Consider the following 14,973-nt stretch of genomic DNA (forward strand, 5'->3'; position numbering starts at 1 on the left):
ACTGAGGCTCAGAGAGACAAGAAGGTACCCCAGAGGTCAGCAGAGGAGTGGAGGCGAGTGGGCAGCACCCAAATGCCTGGGTCCCTGCCCTGGCCCTTCCCTTCACTCTTCTCAGGGGGCCCCTCAGCCATTCTGTCCTTGTTTTCCCAGCTGTGAAACGGGGACAATGACAGCACCTACCAAGAGGGATATTCTTGGAGGGTTAAATGAGATAATTTACACCGGCCACAACGGTAAATTCTCAATGAATGTCGGTGTTGATTGTAACTGCCGCAGGTCCCACAGCTAGATGCTGGGGAAGCCCACGTCCGTCTAACTCCGGGATCTGCCTCTTGATCAGTGGGCTTTGCTGTTGAACCTACCGTTTAAAAACATGCTAACCGGGGCTTCCCTGGTGGCGCGGTGGTTGAGAGTCCGCCTGCCGATGCAGGGGACACGGGTTCGTGCCCCGGTCCGGGAAGATCCCACATGCCGCGGAGCGGCTGGGCCCGTGAGCCATGGCCGCTGAGCCTGCGCGTCCGGAGCCTGTGCTCCGCAACGGGAGAGGCCACAACAGTGAGAGGCCCGCATACCGCAAGAAGAATAAAATAAAATAAATAAAAACATGCTAACCTTTGCCCACTCCTTTAGAAAGGACTAGAGAATGGGAAATTAGGGACTTTCCCCCAGCCCCCTATGCTCTCCAGGTCCCCACTGCTCTTGGTGCCCAAGGCTTCCCAGGATTCCCCCCCCGGGTGGCACAGCCCCCGGCACAAGGCCAGGTTGAGAGGGGAACCTTGGCAGCTCCTGTGTCTCTGTTACTTCACTCCCACTTCAGAGCACAAGACTAAAATCAAGGATATCCCGTTTTTCCCACTGTCTACCCTTCAGCGACGTCTATGCAAACCTACCAAAAGACATGGTTCTTTCATTCATTCATTCACTTATTCTTTCAATAGATGTTTACTGAACCCCATTCTCAGGTTCTGTACTAGGTTCTGGGTTCAGTCTTTGCCTTCCAGAGGAAGAAGATAGACGATTCACCCAGTAAACAATGGTGAAACGTTTCACACAGATGCCACCAGATGCCCATAAAGAAGACATTTAAGCTGGCCTCATGGTGCGCATCAGGTGGGGAGGCCAGGAAGGCATTCTGGAGGGAGAGACTATTTACATCAGTAAATAGGTACTTCCTTGAGCCCCATGAGTGCCCCTCGGCACCTCAGCCCCCTCCCAAGTCTCCTGGACCTCCCCATGAAGGGTCCACACTTGGCACAAAAAAAGGGAGCCTCCTTTGTAATTGGTCAGGGCCCATGCCACCCTGGATATTAAACACTTTAAGTATCATGTCTGAGTAAGAAGTAACCAGACACAGAGAACAGAGCATGTTGCAGACACGAGCAGTAGCAAGTGCAAAGGTCCTGAGGTGAGTGAGCAGGTACTGCTGACATAGGAGGCAGGCGTCCCTTTTCTTATTTTCTCCCTCTAACATGCGATAGTGGACAGAAGGAAGGCTGGGTCTGCCGTGGGGTGGATCTGCATCCAAAATCCTGGCTCCAGGACCTCCTATTTGTGTGACTTTGGCCATGCGGCTTTGCCTCTCTGAGTCTAGTTTTCCTCATCTGTGATAATATTCATGGAGCTGAGGGGAGGTTTGAAGGTGATAAGGTATGTAAGGGGCCTGGCACATAGGAAGTGCTCAATTAATGCCAATTTCCTTTCTTTGAGGTTGACCTCCCCCACTGGTCTGTGTTCTCATAAAGCTAGAATTCCAGGAGGGAAGAGAGGTGGGAGTAGCTACAAAGAAGAAGGCAGAAACCAAAAGAAAGAGTTGGGGTGTGAAGGGGAAGGGATGAATAAAAAGGTCTCCACACGGATGCCCACCAGCCTGGCCTCTGTCCCTCCGAGCCGACAGAATCAGAATGAGGTTTCCATCCAGCTATAATCAGGAGTGAGTGATGTTTAAAAGGAAAAATGAAATCAAAAGCTCCCGTTGACATAGGGAGCTGGGATGCATGGCTGTGAACTATGCCAGTTCAACATGGCAGGCAAGGGACTTCCCTGGTGGTCCAGTGGTAAAGAATCTGTCTTCCAATGCAGGGGATGTGGGATAGATCCCTGGCCGGGGAACCAAGATCCCACAAGCCGCGGGGTAACTAAGCCCACACGCCACAACTACTGAGCTCGCGCACCTCGAGGAGAGAGCTCGTGCACTTCAGTGAGAGAGCCCGTGTGCTGCAAACTACAGAGCCCAAGTGCTCTGGAGCCGGCCCACCACAACTACAGAGCCCACATGCCCTGGCACCTGCACGCCGCAACTAGAGAGAGAAACCTGCACGCCGCACCTAAACAGAAGCTCACGCACTGTAACTAGAGAGAAGCCCGCGTGCCGCCACGAAGAGACGCCGCCAAAAACAAACAAACGTGGCAGCCAAGAAATCTTTTCTCTTGCTTCAACCACCCATGAGGGCTCAGAACTCAGATATCAAGTCGAGATTTGATAAAAGCAGAAGGAATCTGAGGAGGCTGTGTAAGCTTCCTCACCTTTATTCCCAGGTGGCTGCATGACCAGCCCTGGGCTCTCAGCAGAGCCTTTGCTGGCATTTTCTCTCCTTTTCACTGTGTGAGTGACATGGTAATAATAACACATCATCCCCATTTCTTGCTAAGAGTCAGGAATGGAAAGGAATGGGGCAGATGGCCTCAGAGGATAGGAATTGGGGCCACAATGGTCCCAATGAATAACTTCTTGGATATACACCCTTTGCAATGTGATGTATTGCTCTCCCATCAAGAGTTGGGGGGTCTATTGTGCCACCCCTTGAATATGGACTAGGCTCACTGCTTGCTTTGGCCAACAGTGGCCAAATTGAGGGTGTCCATTCCTAGGACTAGCCCTCCAGAGACCTGCGTGCTTCCTCTTTCTCCTAGAACCCTGCTTCTTCCTTGTGAACAAGCTCAAGCTATCCTGTTGGAGGACAAGATTATGTGGAGCAGAGCACAGTGGTCCCAGCCAAGGCCACCCTAGACCAGCCTACAGCCAGCCAACACCCAAACAGGAGAGCCACCCAACTGCCCCACAGCTGACCACAGATGCTTGAATGAGCGCAACTGAGACCAGGTAAAGCACACAGCTGAGTCTCACCAAAACTGCCAACCTGCTTCTTCCCTGTCTTGAATGTGGATGTGATGCTAGGAGCTCTAGCAGCCATTCTGCAACCATGAGGTAAAGGCCGGGAATATTGCAGAGATGTCAGCCAGTGCCAACCAGTACCTACTCCAGACAGTTTGTAACATGAGAATGAATAAGCCCCTATTTGTTTAAGCCACCATGAGTTGGATTTTCTGTTACATGCCACTGAATGCATCCTAATACATCCTTCAAATGTTTCCCTGTTTCTGGGCTACATAAGACCCCACAATAGGAATAGAGGACCCACACTTATTCCTTTTTCAGGAGTGAACACATGGGCTGCTGTACCATCCCCAGTGGAGAGGCTACCCTGCTGATGTAATTCTCACCTCCCAGTGAGAGAGGCCCAGTTTGCTCATTTCTCCCTTCCTGGAACAAATTCTACTCAGTTGTTGCCAGCCAAAGACAATAAAAAATGTTGCTAACTCATCCCTAATCCTGGGTCCTGGATCCCACCTGGACCCTGTTGGGCTCTTCTGTTTCGAATTTCCATGCCTTTAATGCACGCTGACCTCTGCTCTTCTCTGCACAGGAATCCTGTGACCCACTAGGCCAGGAAGGAGAGGGAGTGCCTTGTCTCAGGAATATCGATGGAGCCAAAACTCCCCAAAGGACAAGGGTCAGGCTTTCAACTGCCCTTCATGTATCCCTTCCCTATGGAGCAACTGTTCTCACTTCCTACTTGGGGCCAACAGGGTGAGCCTTAGAGATGAACTGATTGTCCAAATGCTTCACTAGGAAACCTAAGCAGTTGAATGAAAATTCACGGCAGAACTAGGTAAGTGTGGCCAGCAAGGCAGATACTGTGGGTGCCGTGCCTGTGTCCCACACTTCACTGTGACCGTCTATGATTTCCTGGCCACAGAAGCGTGTTCAACCCGAATGTAGGGCAAGCCAGGAGACCCAGAGAGCTCAGAGCCCAGAAGGATTCCTGCATCCCAGCTCCCTTACTTCTTTGGTGGGCTAACTCTGAGGGGCATGTTCTACTTGGCCTCCCAAAGTTCTCCAGAGAGATTAAGCAAGTGCTAGTTGCCCACAGCACAAACTTGTTTGCTAATCCAACATTTTTTCCCATTTATTTTTCTTTTCTTTTTTTAAAAAATTTTTTATTGGAGTATAGTTGACTTACAGTGTTGTGTTAGTTTCAGGTATACAGCAAAGTGCATCAGTTATATATATGTGTATACATATATATATATATATACACACAGAGTAAGTCCCCTACATACGAACGAGTTCCATTCCGAGAGTGCGTTCGTTAAGTCCAATTTGTTCATAAGTCCAACAAAGTTAGCCTAGGTACCCAACTTTTACAGATAACGCCAGGCACGTGAACTCACTTATGTGACTGGACATGTGAACACACGTTCGCATCTTTGAAAGTTAGCAACTTGAAGGTTTGTATGCAGGGGGCTGAATGTGTGTGTATGTGTGTGTTTATATATGTATATATGTGCATATATATATATCCATTCTTTCTCAGATTCTTTTCCCATATAGGTTATTACAGAGTATTGAGTAGAGTTCCCTGTGCTCTACAGTAGGTCCTTATTAGTTACCTATTTTATATATAGTAGTGTGGATATGTTAATCCCAATCTCCTGCCCCCACGTTTCCCCTTTGGTAACCATACGTTTGATTTTGAGATGTGAGTCTGTTTTACTGGCTGCCTCCTCTTCACTATCGGAGCCCTCTATTCCCCTGTCTATGTTTCCCGGGATCTCCAAACAAACCACTGGCCCAGGGCTGGTTTAGGTTCTGGGTTGCAAAACCCAGAAACTGACCGGCTGGCTTCGGCATAAAAGGGATTTTTAGGAAGCTCAGATAAACAACAAGAGGCCCGACGAGGGGGCTTGGAAAATGGGCAGGGACAAGGCAGCGAGACCAACCCCATGGCAGCAGGCTGCCATGAAGGAATCCGGAGCCATACTTCATGGTTGAGTCACTTCCTCCGTTTTCAAATTCTTGGGTGAGGAAGCACGGGACTGGTTGAGTTTAACTCACATGCCCTGGCTACCAAGGGGTGGAGAGAGGAAGAATCCCCCGCTTCAACTTTCAACTTGTGAGTATGGGGTCTCATGGTCCAGCAGTATGATACACAAAGGGGGGTTCTCCCCAAATTGGAAGAAGAGGTTGGAATTTGGGTCCCCCACTAATAAGAGCAAATGTTCTCTACAGTTAACTTGCCGGTCTATGGAATTGGGCCTGAAGAAGTAGTAATAATTATTATTATAATTATAGTTATTAGTCTTAAAATAGCTAATATCATTGAGTATCTACTCTCTGCCAGTTTCTAAGTGTTTTACATATATTATCTCATTGAATCCTACCTTATGAGGTAGGTACAATTATTATTCCCATTTCACAGATGAGGAAGCTGAGGTCCAAAGAAGTGCCATATCCCTTCCTCTTTCTTCAGACCATCCATTGGTAAATACCATTCATAAACCCAGTGTACCACGTGTCAGATACTAACTCATTAAACAACTCTACATGGGAGGGAGTATCATTATCCTGTTTTCCAGTTGAAGAAGCTAACATTCAGAGAGGCACAACCACTTGCCCAAGGTCACACAGCTTGTAAACAGTGGAGCTGGGTTTCAAATCTGTTCCAACTCCAAAGCCCATTGTCTTAATCATGGTGTGTGTATACAGGCTGCCTTCTCATTTAGAGTTGCCTGAACAAGAAATAGCTGTGTTGCAGAGCAGTGTTGCAAGTTGAAGACTCTGCTACCCAATTACCTTTCAATGTAGGGCTCAGATTTGAAACCATAAAACATATCACTCCCAAGAAGAGGCCAACCAGAGTTGTACCTCAATTTCTGCTGCCCTAGTGGACCTCAAGCGAATTTCCTGTACATCATTGAGTAAAACAATCCCAAATGTACCCTCCACATTTCATGAAAATCTGTCCAGATGTTTTGGTATGATATAACCAGAACTTTATTTATGAAGAGATACATGATACTATGTGATGCCCATTTTCTTCATCTTTCTAAACATGCCCATAATCTTACACTTCTGATGTAAAATTTTGTTAAGGAGAGGAAAAAGGCCCAAGAAACTGAGCTATTCCCCAGTGAGACCACCTAACCCATCACATCATTGGCATAGATGGCAGGAAAGACCAAATGTTTCTCCCCTTCCTTTCTTTGCCAAACTTCCTGAATGGGTTTGACTTATTGTTTACTTCTCTTTTCAATCAGAATTCCACCGCCAAGATTTCATGCGTCCCCAACTTCCCTACAAACAACCCTCTTTTTCTCCCATTTTCAGGCATACCTCATTTTATTGTTCTGCTTTGGAGATACTGCATTTTTTACAAATTGAAGGTTTGTAGGAACGCTGCATTCAGCAAGTCTATTGGTGTCATTTTTCCAGTAGCATTTGCTCACTTCATGAGCAAGTTCACATTTTGGTAATTCTCACAATATTTCAAATTTTTTCATTATTACTAATAACATATATATATATATATATATATATTTTGCGTTACGCGGGCCTCTCACTGTTGTGGCCTCTCCCATTGCAGAGCACAGGCTCCGGACGCGCAGGCTCAGCGGCCATGGCTCACGGGCCCAGCCGCTCCGCGGCATGTGGGATCTTCCCGGACCGGGACACGAACCTGTGTCCCCTGCAACGGCAGGCGGAGTCTCAACCACTGCTCCACCAGGGAAGCCCCATATATATTACTATTAATATACTTGGTATAGGGATCTGTGATCAGTGATCTTTGTTGTTAGTACTACAACTCGCTAAAGGCTCAGATGACGGTTAGCATGTTTTAGCAATATAATATTATTAAATTAAGGCATGTACATTTTTTAGATATAATGTATTGCACATTTAATAAACTATAAGATAGTGTAAACATAACTTTTACATGCACTGGGAAACCAAAAAATTCGTGTGACTCGCTTTATTGTGCTACTCACTTTATTGTGGTGACCTGGAACCGAACCCACAATATCTCTGAGGCATGCCTGTACAAAGCCCCAAAGCCCCAGAGATTTGCTTTTCTCTTCGTTGCAATCAACATAGCTGACTAAGGCATGTCTCTCTTCCTAACTACCCGTCTACCACATCTTCTGTTTCCTTCTCAGCGCTTCTTCCATCACTGAGGTCCCTAAGTGTGGGTGCCTCTCTGACCACGTGTTCCTGTCTGTTACATCCTCATGCCTACAGGGCTCAGTCACTCTCAGATTTAACCAACTTTTTGTGGATGACTCAAATCTGGATAGGCCAGTCAAGCTTTAACTTTACCTACATCTGTCTGCAAAGCAATATTTCTGCTTTAATGTCTTGCAGGGACCTCAACATGACTGAAATAAGCTCTTCCCACTAGAAGCGCCCTGTGATCCTGCAACGGCACCACCATTACACCAGCCAATAGTCAGTTGATTGTCATATTCCGGAATGTTCTCTCTCGGTGAAATGGACCTTACATCCATCTTTTCCTTCCTATTTCCATTATCCTAAGTGAGTCCCGAATCATCCCAGACTTAGAATCATCTCAGTTCTAGGACTTACTCCATCACAATCAGGAATCTTCCTCCTCTTCCTCCTCTTCCTCCTTTCCCCCCTTTTTTTTCTCCTCCCCCCTCCCCCATCCTCTTGACTATATTTTATTGAGCCCCTACTACGTACTAATTATCCCATCTAATCTTCACCTCAGCCCAATGAGGTATTAATATGAGCCTCATTTAACAAATGAGTAAAACAAGGACTAGGTCGAATAAATCATTTCCCAAAGTCACACATCTCAGTGGCAGAGCCAGGATTTGAACTCACCTCTCCAAACTGATGCTTTATCTTACATGGGAGAGTTAAGTTATGGTTCTGAAGTCAGTGCACAAGGGAAAAATTGTATATACTCAAAAATGCCCTTGAAAAACCCTTAAATCACCCATAAGGGACAGTACACATGGTTTTGTTGTTTAAGCCCAGGCAGTAATAGGTGTGTATAATATGTGATATAACAGAATGAGAGTAGTATGGCACATGTGACAGACACTGCTAACTATCACAGCCATTTCCTTCTCCTATCTTTCCTACAGGTAGAGCTAGTCTCCCATAAAATAGCAAAAATGGTAGGTATTCATGTTTCTGGTCTTTCCTGAAGCTAGAAATGGTCATGTGACCCAGGTATATGGCCAATAAGATGTAGGGGGAAGCCTGCTGGGAACTTATAGGAAAGATTTTTCTTCCTAGATTAAAAAGAGAAAAACCTCCAATGAAAGTTTTCTCTTTCTGCCATTATTTTCCTGATTTTGGATGAGGCTGTGAGAGGAGGAGACGTGACAGCCATTTCGCAACCTTGAGGCAAGAAAGCATGAAGTAAAAATTCAACACACTGAGGAAGGTGGAGTGGAAGATAGAAGGACACCACTGAGCTAATCCTGGTCCACTGATTTGTGGATTTCTAAGGCAGGTGACAAAAGCCTTTAATGTGAAAGCCCCCTTTAGTTGTCCCTTCTGTTACTTGCAGAAAAAAGCATTCCTAACTGATGTACTGGGATCTATGAAGAACATGTATCATGCTGGTCCCTTGGAAAAAGTTCACTAAATGTAACGACAGGTAGAAATGACCTCACTATTCAAGTATTATATTCTTCCTTTTTCTTCTTATATGTGTGCCAATTACATATCAATGATTTTGTGTAAGTTAAATTTGCATAGGATGCGATTCTGCTACACGCTTCCCAGTTTCTGCTTTGAAAACATCCAGGGCTATTTTCTACCAGTATAAACTCCTCAGTCTAGTTTATGAAGACCTCCCAGTCTTATCCCTTCTGTCCATTCAATCTTATTAATATCCTGTAATCCCTGGAATACCAACATGAAGCAAAAGAAACAGGCACCAGACACATGTTAGTGCCCAGAGCAGGACTTAAGGGTCTTAGGTTTCCTTCCTGCCTCTGTCCCTGAGGCCAGAGTTTCATATCTTGAAATTCTGTGGGTGGCCCCCAAATGTGCCTGTGAGCAGTGAAAACAAAACAACCCATGGCCTGTGTCTCTACAGTACCACCTAAAAAACTTGACTCCTGAAATCAAAGCTTCTTAGGGCTAAAGGGACCCTTGGGAGTAAAGTATTCAATACTCTTTAGCCCACAACGTTCTCCTAAAGAGGTTTACACGTAGGTGAGTTACACACTTAGAAAATGTACTCCAGCTGCCTGGTTCTGTGCGCAACCACACACAGCAGGCCTGAGAACACACCCCTGCTCAGGCCCTTCCCCTTCTGCACAAACTTGTTCATCTTTGTGTCACTTTATTAATGCAAAGTAGCTAGAAAAGCTGATTTTGAAGGAGTTTTAGTCCATTCAGAGCTATGACACAAAAGATACACCACAACTCCTGGAGTAGGACCAAAACCACGTGTAGGCATATTCCAGCCCCAGTTAGGGCCACACTCCCAAACGCCCTCCAAAACTGCACCATCTCATCTAGACAAGCTGTCATGCATGAGCGCTCAGGCAGAGACTTCTCTGCCTTCAGATCAGTTTCTTTCTCAGTGAAACTTCCCGCAACATTGGTAGGTCATAAGTACCACTGATTCGTTCATTCAGTCACAAACATTTATTAAGCACTTACTTACCGTGTGCCAGGCGCTATTCTAGGCACTGAGGAATACAACCTTGGGCAGAAGAAATGAAATCCCTGCCCTCATGGTACTTGGCCTAGTGGAGAAGATGGGCAAAAAATATCCAGTGTGTCCGAAAGTGCTAAGCGCGTGGAAAAAATCTAAATAGAAGAAAGAGGACAGGAAGCGTTGGGAGAGTGTTGAAATTGTAGACAAGGGGTCAGGGGAGCCTGGAGTGGAAAGTCTTGAAGATAAGGGAACGGATGGAGCAGATATTTGGGGAAAGAGCATAACAGGCAGAAGAACCCGAAGTGCAAAGGCCCTGAGTTTTCAAACTTGTCTGAAGTGTTCAAAAAATAGACAGCAGGAGCCTGGTACAGCTGAAGCCCAGTGAGCGAGGAGGAGGGTGGGGGGTGATGAGCTTGGGAGGTGATGTGGGTAGATTGCGCAGGTAGGTCCTTGTGGGCCATGCTGAGGACTTTGGATTCTTCACTGAGCAAGACAGAAACCACAGGAGGGATGTGAGCAGAAAAGTGATTTGATCTAATTTAGGTGCTAAAAGGATCCTTCTGGCTGCTTGTGTTGATAACAGGCTGTGGGAAAGGAGGGCAGAAGCAGAGAGCCCTGGGCAGAGGCTGCTCTAACAAGCCAGCCGAGAGATGACGATGGCTCAGCCCAGGGTGGTGGCAGTGGAGGTGGGATAAGTAGTGAATGCATATTAAAGACGGAACCTATAGAATTTGCAGAAGGATTGGCCATGGGGTGTGTGAGAGGTGGACGAGGCATCAAGATTTTCGACCAGAGCTCCTGGAAGGACAGAGCGGCTATGCGCTGACAGGCAAAGACAGGGAGAGGCAATACTCGATGATCAGGAGTTTCGTTTTGGACATCTTGAGTGTGAGATGCCGGTGAACTCCTCCCTCAAAGTGGGTACTTTGAGAGAGGTCCAGGCTGGAGATGTAAGTTTGGGAAACATCAACATAGAAGGAGGACTTAAACCCCTGAGGTTGGATGAGATCACCAAAGGGCTGAATATAACCAGAGAAGTCATGAAAATGGGTTTTTTTCTTTTTCCTAAACGACCCCCCCCACCAGTTCCCCCTCCCCCCAGTTCTCAGCTTCACCCTTCTACTACACAACCCCACTAAAGGTGAGGGACTTTTGTCTCTGGGTCAGGCCCAGGTTCTCAGAGAGAGGAGAGATTGTCCAGCTTCTGCAACCTCTGTCACAGCACGGCATCTGCAGGTCCTATAGTTCCTCCCTACATAAATCAAAGCACAGCGGCTTTTCAGTTGGCAGCCTCCGCCTTGGCCCCAGGCACCCACCTGCTTCCCGTTCCATTGAGATTTCCTCTGCCCGCCAGGCAGCTACCTCCCTGCCTTGGTGAGAAGAGAGAAGTCATTAGCCCTGAAAACTGTAGAAGCCGTGGCCAGATGCCTCTCTAGAGGCAGGCTGGCATTTGTCACAGCAAATTCAAGAGGACAAGACCGTGATCAGTCCCCAAACCTGTGGAGAGATAGATGGCAAAGTCTTCTCCAGTCACACAGGGAAAATGGCCAAGAAGCTCAGTACAGAAAAATATTACCTGGCCATCTGGCCCTCACTCAATCTTTCCCCACCCCAGTCGGGGGTGGAGGGAGAAAGGAGGACACCCTTTTTTTTTTTTTTTTTTTTGCCATACGCGGGCCTCTCACTGTTGTGGCCTCTCCCTTTGCGGAGCACAGGCTCCGGACGCACAGGTTCAGCGGCCATGGCTCACTGAGAAAAGTGGCTCAGGTCTTAGCCATCAATCTATGCCAATCTACCATTTCTGGAAATCTGCCCAATTTTTTTCCTGCCACAATGGAGCCCAAGATGGGAGAGAAAAGGAAGGATCCCTCTGACTTCCCTGAAAAACTTGACTTTAGGGAAATAGGACTCAAGAAAATGGATTCTGGATCCAGATCTAACTGAGTTCAAATGCTGGATCTACTATTTATGAGGTGGGTGACTCTGGGCCAGTTTTTAAAGTTCTTTGAGCCTCAGTTTCTTCATCTGTGAAATGGGGATAATAATGGGACTTAACTCAGAGGGTTGTTAGAATTGGCTGAGCATATAAACATGTACAGTATACCATGTTATAACTGCCTCGTAAGTTCTAGTTTGTCCATGTTGCCACTGCTGTTAATAACAGGTATTATGTTCATGAGGATACTGGGGTGGATATAGCTCTTTGCCTGAATTTAAGTTAGGCCCAGGGTTATCCTAGATTTAGGGATGTGTCCTAGCACAGCAGTTGAGATCCTGATCTGCCCTTTACTAACTGCGGGACCCTCATCTCTAAAAAAAGGCTTATGCAACTGAAATGTGATAATGCACGTGACATTGTTCATATAGTGCTGGCACACAGTAAGTGCTCAATAAACGATAAGAATAACAATCATGGCAGCCAGCATCATTATTATCACTGTCGCTGTTGTCACAAGATGGAGAAAGAAGCTCCCGCTGCTAGGAAGTGAGGTGGTTCCTGATGGAACGTGGTTCAGCAAATATCATGACAACCAAATGCTCTGAACAATAAAAAGATCGATGCTCTCTCAACGATAAAACTCTCTGAATGATAAAAAGCATTTGTGCCACAGTGGGGGATCCTTTTGGTACCAAGAGTGACTGATCCTCTGCTTGGGGAGGGGAGGGATTAATGCAAAGAGACATTAACATAAAATGCAGTTGGCATTTACGGGAGCCGTTCATTGGTCTCAGGAGTTAGAATGCTACTTGTGTTTTATTGTTGTTGTTTGGAATGCTGTTTTTATTTGCAGGCAACTCAGAACAGCTGTGTAGGAGGTAAAGGAAAGAGGGGAAGCTGAGGAATGACTACAAGTGCTGTTCAATTAATCAAAAAGGGAAGAGAGTGCGAACGGTGGGTGACTTTGGCCGAGTCATTTTGACCCTTCTGGTCCTCAGTTTCTTCAACCATCTAAGAAAAAAGGGGGAATTGGACTTACTCTCTGAGGCACCCTATTTCTCTATAAAGGGACCACAGGCTGGGTACTTGGGGGGACAAGAGAAAGAAAGAGAAGGCAAAGTTCTGATGGCAGAACCCAAGGGGTGGCAGTACTTATCTATACCACCCCTACTGCCCCCCAAACTGGGACTCCAAGGCTCCCTGATATGAACATACCTTCTGATTCTGGAAGATTCATGATTATCCACCATCTCGATGTGACCTTGGGCAAATTACTTAGCCTTTCTGTGTCTTAATTCCCTGTGAGTAAAATAAAGGAGTTGGACCTGCCAGAGTCCACTGAGCCCTTACATTCAATGATGCTACAAAAACAAAGCCAACATCTGTTCCCTGATGGTCTCCAAGTACTTGGGTCTTTTCCTCATTTCTGTCCTCAACACAAAACTGCCCAAAACCTGGGATGGTACATAGGACCTTCCAAAAAGGAACCTTTGTTTTTTACAGTCACAAAATGTCAGGGTAGGTAAAGACCCAGAGCTTGCCCTTGCCTGCTTTATCTGATGTCAGGGTATCTGTCATAGGCTCCTGGACCGTTTGGCTATTTCTATCAATGCAATGGTCCCCATCTCCTTAAACAGCTTAGAAAATTCCCCAGAACACTTTGATTATCAGAAGTGTTACCACCTTCCAGTTTAGCAAGCATTTATTTTACTGAGCACCTACTATATGCCAGGTATGGTGCTAAGCCCATGAATTAAAAAAAAAAAACCAATCATCTTCATTCCTACCCTGGTAGTGTTTGCAGTCACTTTTCTTAACATGTACAAGTGTATTATCTGACCTCTTTGATGTTTACATATATTTGAACATTACAGTAAAAGATCTGTCAGCTCAGAAATATAGCCAAGCTTCTGAAATCTTCCTCTTACACATTTTTAGTTTAATGAACAGAACTTCAAATACAAGGGGAGGATGCTTTAAAAGGGGTTGATCAATTACAAAGTTAGAATTTCTCTGGGGCCCTGAGCTACACAGAGCACACAGAAATCCATGGTAAGATCTTTTCTACCAAATGTCACACAAAAGAAGGCCAAAACCTTGGTAAGCCACGAAAAATGAATGGTGTTTTAATGCTGCGGTTTGCTTCAAAATGTGAGAACCCGAGTTAATCAGAAAGTGCACATTCAAGTCATCTTTGTCTCAATGTCAAATTAATACACTTGAGTCCCCTCCCCCAAGAACACGAAATTAAGAGTTTACTGCATTTCCCCACCGCTGACATTGAGCAGAAGGCTAGGTTTGCTGGGCTTTTATTCTTCTCTCCCTGTTTCTAGCTTATAATCCAACAGGAGACTAAACCGCCCCTTGCAGTTTGAAGTAATAACATTTGAGCTATGTGGCCGATTTGAAGGAGATAGAACCACCAGACAGTAAGGAAGAAGGGTTGATTACTGGAGAAGTAAGAGTAAAGCAAGAGAAGGAAATGTGGGGAAAAACAAAGAAGGAAAGGAGAAGAAGTTAAGAAATGAATAGAATCTACAGTAGTGGCTCCTTGTAGCTTTTGACCCCCTGAGACTCTAATGAAAACTACAGACCAGAAAAATACACAAACACACAATTTTGGCATGCAATTTCAGAGGGTTCATGGATCCCATTACTTCCAACTCTGAAGCTATCTGTCTCAAATGAAGAATTTCTCCTCTAGAGGCCCAGCAGATATCAGGAAACTAGAAAAGAAAAGACCACCTTGTTGTAATCAAGGAGCAGATACAAACGTCCAAGTAGCAGACTGACTGACCTATTAAATGGTCGCCTTTCAACTTACTGATCACTTATTGAGACTTACTACATGCTCAACAGTATGTGAGCTTCCCTAGGTGTTTCAAGAACTATGTTATAAAAAGCCAGGTTTTCTTTAAAATTTAATTTAATTGTTTTTTATTGGGGTATAGTTGTTTTACAATGTTGTGTTAGTTTCTACTGTACAGTGGAGTTCCCTGTGCTATATAGCAGGTTCTCATTAGTTATCTGTTTTATACATAGTAGTGTACATATGTCAGTCCCAATCTCCCAATTCATCCCACCCCTTCCTTCCTCCCTTGGTGTCCATATGTTTGTTCTCTACATCTGTGTCTCTATTTCTGCCTTGCAGACTGGTTCATCTGTACCATTTTTTCTAGATTCCACATATATGTATTAATATACCTTATTTGTTTTTCTCTGACTTACTTCACTCTGTATGACAGTCTCTAGGTCCATCCACATCTCTAC

The 14,973-nt window shown here is 45.6% G+C and overlaps 1 protein-coding gene across 12 annotated transcripts in view; it reads right to left on the bottom strand.

Annotated features, from left to right (window-relative positions):
• CACNA1A (calcium voltage-gated channel subunit alpha1 A) overlaps nt 1–14,973 on the bottom strand; it is a 345,736-nt gene that overhangs the window by 172,212 nt on the left and 158,551 nt on the right. The gene's annotated exons all lie outside the window — the stretch shown is intronic.

Source organism: Globicephala melas, chromosome 3 (assembly GCF_963455315.2).
Source record: "Globicephala melas chromosome 3, mGloMel1.2, whole genome shotgun sequence".
Classification (NCBI taxonomy): Eukaryota; Metazoa; Chordata; class Mammalia; order Artiodactyla; family Delphinidae; genus Globicephala; species Globicephala melas.